The 8944-nt window shown below is 35.7% G+C and overlaps 1 long non-coding RNA gene across 1 annotated transcript in view; it reads right to left on the bottom strand.

Moving 5' to 3' along the window:
• Positions 1-1767: 1767 nt before the first annotated feature.
• LOC128551128 (uncharacterized) overlaps positions 1768-8944 on the bottom strand; it is a 28016-nt gene continuing 20839 nt past the window's right edge. The window contains exons 2-3 of the long non-coding RNA XR_008368633.1: positions 6314-6408; positions 1768-3247 (exon numbers count right to left, since the gene is read on the bottom strand). This is a non-coding gene — a long non-coding RNA (uncharacterized LOC128551128). The remainder of the gene's footprint in view (positions 3248-6313; positions 6409-8944) is intronic.

Below are 8944 nucleotides of genomic sequence, written 5' to 3'. Positions count from 1 at the left end.
TAAATAACGTTTCAAACAAATCTCATTTGAAGATGCTAAGGTGTATTCATTTAGATAAAATATAAAGGGAGGTAATTTGTCATAAATTCAGTCAATATGTATCTTCACTGATTGTCCAAGGCCATCTGTTGACATAAATGCAATTTCAGATCAGTATCTTCGTTGGTTACGAAGATATATCCATTTTAATCTCAAATAAAGGGAGGTAATTTGAAATCAGTCCATAGTTACCTACCCTGATTGTCTCAGTCCAACTAATGACAATAATGAAATTTCAAATAAGTCCTATAAGTACTTACTGATATAAATCCATTTTGATAACAATCAGGGGTGGTAATCAGATATTAAATAACTCATGGAATCCAAGATTTATTGTTGTTGGAAGATATTTTGGAAGTTCGTATCAAGTCAAACCATAAAAGAAATCTCTATATGGTTGCAAAGGCCAACATAGCCAATTTTGGATCTTTGAGGGGCCATAACTCTAGAAATCATGATGGAATCTGCCCAGTTCAAGAACGGAACCAAGATCTTGTGGTGATACAAGTTGTGCGCAAGTTTAGTTAAAGTCAAATCATAAATGAAGCTGTTATTGTGCAGACAAGGTCAAAATAGCTTATTTTTAGCCCTATCAGGGGCCATTACTCTAGTACCCATGATGGAATCTGGCCAGTTCAAGAAAGGAGCCAAGATCTTGTGGTGATACAAGTTGTGCGCAAGTTTAGTTAAAGTCAAATCATAAACGAAGCTGCTATTGTGCAGATAGGTCAAAATAGCTAATTTTGGCCCTTTCAAGGGCCATAACTCTCGAACCCAAGATGGGATCTGGCCAGTTCAAGAAAGAAACCGAGATCTTATGGTGACACAAGTTGTGTGCAAGCTTGATTTAATTCAAATCATAAATGAAGCTGCTATTGTGCAGACAAGGTCAAAAAAGCTAATTCTGGCTCTTTCAGGGGCCGTCACTCTGGAACCCATAATGCAGTTTGGCCGGTTCAAGAAAGCAACTAAGACCTTATGGTGATAAAAAATGTGTGCGAGTTTGATTAAATTCAAATCATAAATGAAGCTGCTATTGTGCAGACAAGGTCAAAAAAGCTAATTCTGGTCCATTTCAGGGGCCATAACTCTGAACTCATAATAGGATTTGGCCAGTTCAAGAAAGGAATCAAGATCTTATGGTGATTCGAGTTATGTGCAAGTTTGGTTAAAATACAATCATTAATGAAACCTCTATCGTGCAGATAAGAAATTGTTGACGCACGCACGGACTGACGACGGACGAAGGGTGATCACAAAAGCTCACCTTGTCACTTTGTGACAGGTGAGCTAAAAACCAAGCAATAATTGGTCTTGTGCAGTAATATCTGTCATTCAGTGGATAAAAAAATAGCTGCAACAATCAAACCATTTGTAGAATCCAGGGTTATTTAGTACTTGTTTCAGTCCGCCCGCTAAGCTTAAGGAATGCGCCGATCTACGTACCGCAGGGTCGTGAGTTCGATTCCCGGGCGAGGCGTATGTTCTCTGTGACGATTTGATAAAAGACACTGTACCTGAAATCATTGTCCTCCACCTCTGATTCATGTGAGGAAGTTGGCAGTTACTTGCGGAGAACAAGTTTGTACAGGTACAAAATAAATGAACACTGGTTTGGTTAACTGTCCGTCATTACATAACAGAAACACTGTTGAAGTATGAAAACTGTCAATCTACTACAATTTTCGAACAAGTTAAGGCCGAATCGGTCTTACAATAAATCAAGCATACGAGATCTTATCATTTTAATAGCTGAATGTCCTTTGTTTTCAAAAATCAGGATTCAATTAAATTCTGCATTTTAAAAATATTTGTTTCAAAAGTGCAAAATTACAATTCAGTAGGTATACAGATATCAACAAATAGGAAAATGGCGCGAAAAAAATGACAGAAAATAACGGTTTCTAATAGTTCGCAGTTTTGTCTCTGTAGAAATACATTCCTTTCTTGTGATGCATTCTTTTTGGCTCAAATTATTCAACAGATATCCTTGATATGTTGGTAGCATTTTCGTCGTAAAAAAACAACAGAACTTGTCACGGAAAATAAGTCATTCTTTCAATTTGTATACTGCACTGACAACATTCCTCAAGAAAAAATAACTAAGTCACAGACCTTTCAAATGGCCCGAGGTGTGTGCATTGTTCAGTGCGCGCTTCAGCAGCTCAAAGTCCCCCGATTTCATATAGAGTATTTAGTGAGTCAATACCTCAGCAAACTGTCTCTGTGGTTACCTTAGCGCGAAGTGATATGTATTGTATTCGTCTGTTCTTGTCTCGCTTCCAATATAAATTGTCGTCTGCAGCAGTGGCTTCGCACATTAATTGTAAATGAATTTAATGTAAACAAGCTTAGCTTTATAAAAACGCTAGTATGCGGCCGTTGCTGACTTAACGTCGTAAATAATTATTTTAACATTTTTAAACATCGCTCTACAATTAGACACAATCACAGCACTGTTAACGGAATCGTGTGCCATGATAGCTCAGTCGTAGGGCGTCCGCCTATGGATCGAGAGCTCCGGAGTTTGAGCACCACCGGAAGGAGAGACAGAGAAAAAGAGGTCACAGTTAGGCAGAGTAGCTGGTCCAGCGAAAAGACTTTATTCCTGAAAGATACTATCTTCAGATGATGGTAAAAAACTGCAGCTGGCCCGACGCAGTGACTTTCTTCTCGGGGATGTATTCACACAGCTTCTGGTTCGACGCGAGATTTTTTTCCTTAGCGGGAACATCATAATCGAGTTTCTTCTCTCCACAAGCGAGATTTCCAGACTTTATCGCAGATTTTCGTATAAAACTATCGTAATACCGTCTCGCCAAAGCGGGCCGAAAACCGTCAAACAGTCTATCACAACATAATATCAAAAAGAGTTTCCTGTTTGTGGTTCTGCAGCTGCCTCCGATAAAACATGCATGCAAACATCATTTTCCCGTCATGCAGAAGTAAATTTCCTTTCCTTTCTCACACTGCCAAATGTTAACTTCTTCTTGTTACCTTGAACAGCATCATTTGATGCATACGTAAATATTGTATCATCGTTCCTACGAAGAGACACAACTGTTTTACTCGCCATTCGAAAGAACTTCACAGTTTGATTTATCCGCCAGTTTTATGAAGTTATATCCTGAAGATTTAAGTCTCAAATACCGATCTTTTTCAACATTTTGATGTCCATTCGCATGACTTTTTGTTACGTTTACATGACCTGTAAAAAGAACAATAATGTCGTAAACATTGTATTTGTATGACCTGCCCCTGGAAATGAGTAATAGAAAAATAAATAAAGTAGAATACAAACTTACACGAGAAAATAGAATCAGTTATAGGACGAATTATTTAAATATCTTTTTACAAAACAACATGGTCATATGACTCTGAATCGCTCACCTAAGTAATATGAGCCACATGTTTAAAATGGCAAACTGATGCTAAAGAATTAGAAAGTAGGTCAGTAAGTCACATTCATGGTCACTGAAAGTCAGTTTTAAGATCAGTGTGCAAAACTGTACATGTCATCCAAATTTCAAGGCTGCATCTTAAAAAACAAGGAAGTAGGTCAGTAAGTCAAGGTCACAGTCAAGTGACCCCTTATAGCTCGGGGTCATCAGGTAATTATAATTAAACAGTGTAGGAAATATGATCTGATAATTTTTGAAGTATCTATTCCTATATAACTCATGTAACAAGTGACCCCAGTGTGTGTCCTCTTTTTAACCAGGGGCATAATTTGAACAATCTTGTTAGAGATCCCCTAGGCAATGCTACATACCAAATATCAAAGGCGTAAGCCTTGAACTTTCAGAAAAAAATATTTTTTTGTCCCTATATAAATTGTATACCTATTATTTGAATAGCGGAGCTAATAACGCACACTTGTCATTTTGGAGTTCGAGTTACAGCTTCGTAAACTTATAGAAATCTTAAGATATTTTGGATTTCTTTCCGAAATGTGTACCGACTGTCTGACATATTACATATAAATAAAAAGTGGCAAATTGTAATTACACATAAATCATTTATGTACAATTGGCATGAAAACGTATCTTTATCTTATCAGTAAAAACTTAGCCGGAAAAAAGTTCAACGTGGCCGTACCAGTCGAACCACCCCTGGCTACGACTTAGCAAAATGATGTACTTTTTGGCGGCAAGTTATTCTGCCTTTGCGGCCAGTGCAGGCCAAGACTTGCGGGCCGATCATGGCCTGCCTTGTTTGCTATTCGGTCAGTAAATTTTGAGTGAACACCCCTTCTAATAATAAATGACACTGCCCAAACTTTATGACAGACTAGTCCATTTTAGAAATTTAGCAGGGTAAAGGTTAAAACTATATTTAATACACAGGAAAACCAGCATATTTAAAGAAAATGAAAGTACCATTTGTTATATGCCATTTTTTTGGATATCCATTGGGTGACTGACGTAATGAAATTACCGATAGTTATTGTTCTTATTGTAATCCCGAAACCCAAATGGCCTCAGTCACATTTGCTTAGTTGTTTTAATGAGTTGGCTATTTCCAAAACTGAAATTCCGAACTACATCATTCACGTATATTTGCTTTAGTGTTGTAAAATCTATGTCCGGGATAGCATAAAATAAATTTCAAAATAATTCAAAGACGTTTCTAACATATATTGTGGTTAAATGTCCGAATAAAAAATCCTCAGTTCCAAACGATTTCAACTCTGAATATATGACTGTCAGTTACTTTATTATTTCTTTAAGTTAATGACTTATTTGAGTTGTGCACAACTATTAACACAGCAGACAACATTAACTATTATAAGGAGTCCTGATAATATACACTTATTGCATAACTTGCAGGATATACAGTCAAAAGTTTTGCCCGAGGTCTGCACTGAAAGATCACAGTTTAGACTAATGACTGGAAAATCATTCAGTAAGTTTTATAATAAGACTTCAGAAAACAATAGGCCAAGTGGGCCTTAGTCGCTCAACTGAAGCAAAATTTGACCTAATTAGATCTTCCTTGTGACAAAGTATTACATTTAAAATAGAATTTTAAACAAAAGCTGTCCGTAAGACAGCGCGCTCCACTATTCAGCGATTTGACAGTAAAATGAATATATATCTCAATAAGAGACCTCTACTTTAAAAGGAAGATACACTAAGGGGCATAATTCTGTCAAGAACACAAATAAGACTTATTTGGATTGTTACCAGACATGCATATGACGATGGTAAAGATATATTTTGAGTTTCAAGTCATTATCTTATAAGTACCAAAATTATGCCCAGAAAACAAAATTTGTCAAAAAATTAAGGTATGAAAGGGGCATAATTTGGTAAAAAATACAAATCAGAGTTATGGGGATTGTTACCACACATGCAGATGATGATGATAAAGATACATCTTAAGTTTCAAATCTTTATCTTATGTTGCAGTAAAGTTTATATCACAGAGCGAAGATTGCCAAAAATCTTTAAGTATGAAAGGGGCATAATTCTGTAAAAAATACAATCAGAGCTATGAAGAATGTAACTACACATGCAGATGATAATAATAAAGAAATATTTTTAATTTCAAGCAACTAAAGATATATCTATAAACGAAGCTTTTGAAAAAAAATAACATGAAAATAATTCCATGTATAACAACTTTTTGACCTTGACCTTGGGTATAATGGGACCAGCCCCTGCACAGTCTTTGTTTGTATGCTGGACAATGTTAATGTGAAATTACAGTAAGATATAAGTAACAGTAACAAAGATATGACAGAAAATACAAAAGTTGCCGAAAACCTTTAACCTTAAAAATAATCTAACACCTTGGTGACCTTGACTTTGGGTACAAGGGTGCAGCTGTTTGTATGCTGTGTGCTATGCTATATGTTATGTGAAGTTACAGTAAGATATAAGTAACAGTAACAAAGATATGACAGAAAAACAAAGGCTGTCAAAACATTTAACCTTAAAAATAACCTAAGTATAACACCTTGGTGACCTTGACCTTATGTATAATGGGCCCAACACCGGCACATACTTTGCTTGTATGCTGGACAATGATTATGTGAAGTTACAGTAAGATATAAGCAATAGTTACAAAGATATGACAGAAAAACAAAGGTTGCCAAAAAACTTTAACCTTAAAAATAACCTAAGTATAACACCTTGGTGACCTTGTCCTTATGTATAATGGTCCCTGCCCCTGCACATACTTTACTTTGCTTGTATGCTGGACAATGTTTATGTGAAGTTACACTAAGATATAAGCATGATAAGCAATAGTAACAAAGATATTATTATACCCTTTTCTAGTATGATGTCACACAAGATCCATTTGAATATATCTTTATTTTGCTGCCAGACCTTACAGTGCTCAGATGTGGAATGGCACACACATCTGTAACAAAAAAAACAACAACAAAAATGCATCAAATATACATTTAACCTACTAAGCTGATAACAACCTTTTTAGTCAATACCAAAATGTTAATATTCAGTCAAAACAAATCTACTGTACTCATGACAATAAATGGTAGTTACAGAACTTACACTGAGTTATAGATTTTATCTATCAGTCTGTAATCAAGTAAGGCTTTAAAACAGAATTTTTCATTCCTTTTCACTGAAAGACTTTTTTCTCTTTATTCAATTAGACTTTTCTTCAGATAAAATTACATACAGTATTTAAGTATACTTTAAACCTAAGCGAGAGCTAATGTTATAGATGAAATATTTACAAAAACAACCCGTAATGACAATTCTATGACAACTAGTCATAACTATTACTAGTACAGCAATTACTTTAAATACTGGTTATTAATACATGTCAAAGGGTTAGAAATAAGTGCAGTCAGACTGGGATTCAAACCCAGAGCCTCGGAATACCCTTCAGATGCTCTACCAACTGAGCTACCCGGCCGCCTACACACTTTCTCCCGTTTTAATATTCAAGTCCTATACCGTGACATATTTCCCCACCATTTTGAAATTTGTCTTTGAATTTTTTTCAGTTATAGGTACTTAAGTATATATAAGCAATTACAGGCGTAGGAGACTAGCCAGTGTAATACCATCACCGTCCAAAGCTGGGCGCCAAATGTCAAAGGGTGAGAAAAATGTGCAGCCAAACCGGGACTCAAACCCGGGGGCCTCGTAATACTGTTCTGATGCTCTATTGACTGAGCTACACAGCCGTCTACATAATTTCTCCCTGTTTTAATATTCAAGTCCTATACCATGATATACAATACCGGAATTCAGTCTAGAGTAGAGATCCGGGCTAATCCAATTTGATGTGATCCTAGGAAATATTGAGATACTTTTTCATAACCTTAGGACGGCCAGCACATATCTATGCAATCTCGCCAGGCATATATATGTTTTTGACAACAGAAGAAAAGAAAATGAAAGTAGAAATGCTAAACTTGAAAACGAAAGCCATATTTGATTCGTAGATAGTCAGGGGTCACGCGCAGGGGTCACCCCGTCTGGATGCTCATGGACTTCTGTTTTTTGTTTTTGTTTTTTTTTTTGCTATTGGAGCGTCAATTTTCAATTTTCAGCACTTTCTAACATACTGAAACTGAGACTACCTGAGCTTTAGTACAGCATGTCAGCTTTTCATCTACAAATAGATACTTGAGCTCAAATAATAACAAATCCCAAATGGGTCCGTCACGAACCAAGGGTACACTGATAATTTTGGAACTTCATCAAATCGCTCAAAAGGTTGTTTTTGATGTTGTCTGAGAGTGTCAGTATATGCCACGGATGTAAGATATAACCATATTTGAGAACTGCAGACCTAGACATTTCAGAAATACTTTCAAAATTAATTTTGTGTAATAAATGTTGATTCTATGGAAGCGTGAAAGGGTCATCAGACGCTAATATGTTTTATTACGTTAAGGCTGCGGAAAGGATATGGGCAATACCCCCTTGATGTGTTTGTAAAATAAACTGCATTAGCATGTCTGTATTAAACCACATACGCATGTTTAACAGTTTCAAATGCTTTAAATATGTCAAAATATAACTTATTCAACTAATAATAGCGAAATTCTTCTCCCTTTCTTTTCTGAGGTGAAGGTCACGATTGACTGGTTTACAACATGGTCATTCAATTTCATCAGCAGCTTGTTAAAATAAATGATGGAAAAGTACTGGTCAACATCAAAATGCTTCCCGTGAATTGAAAGAAAGGCAGAGAAATGAATTGTCGACTTATTTTGGGGGTATATTATAACCCTAAAGTACGTCACTTGTACAGTTCTTTAAAAACATGTCCCCAAAGGCAAAATTCGCAGCGTTCGAAGTTGAAACTTCACAAATTTATGTGCTGGTGTAATCAAAATAAACCCCAGATGTGCGTTTAAGGTGCTGATTTGACTGTGACTTTTTTCTAACCAGGGCTCCCGATAATTTTTTGGCCAATTTAGTATTTACTCAACATATTTTTTGTGAATGAGTAAAATGGTAAAATCTGGAATTGACTACAAGTAATTTTACTCTTGAAAATTTTTAAATGTGAAAAAACCAGAAATCAGTTTTATAACATATTTATTGGGTGTAACTTTGTTTGCAGTTTAGTTTCAATTCATCATTTAAAAGTTAATTTGCTTCTTTTTTTCCCTTGGCTTGTTTTGGCTTCACACAGTGACTCGCTACCGAATAAAATAGAATATTCAATATACCTTTAGCTATGTTTTGGGGATCAGTTTTGTTGGTTTAAAGAATGCATAGAGTGTTTGCTGACTTTTTTATACATTCTCAGAAATAGACATTTTTGTTTATTCCGCACCGGAAATTGATATTTTAAATCGACACCGCTGTAAAATACACTACCGTACCATCAATATTAATTCCCAACTATTTGATATACACAGACATCGAGTGTAAAAAATAGTTTAACCTTGGTTTATAGAGTACAATGC

This window comes from Mercenaria mercenaria, chromosome 19, assembly GCF_021730395.1.
Source record: "Mercenaria mercenaria strain notata chromosome 19, MADL_Memer_1, whole genome shotgun sequence".
NCBI classification, from domain to species: Eukaryota; Metazoa; Mollusca; class Bivalvia; order Venerida; family Veneridae; genus Mercenaria; species Mercenaria mercenaria.
This window is presented reverse-complemented; position numbering and strand designations above follow the sequence as displayed.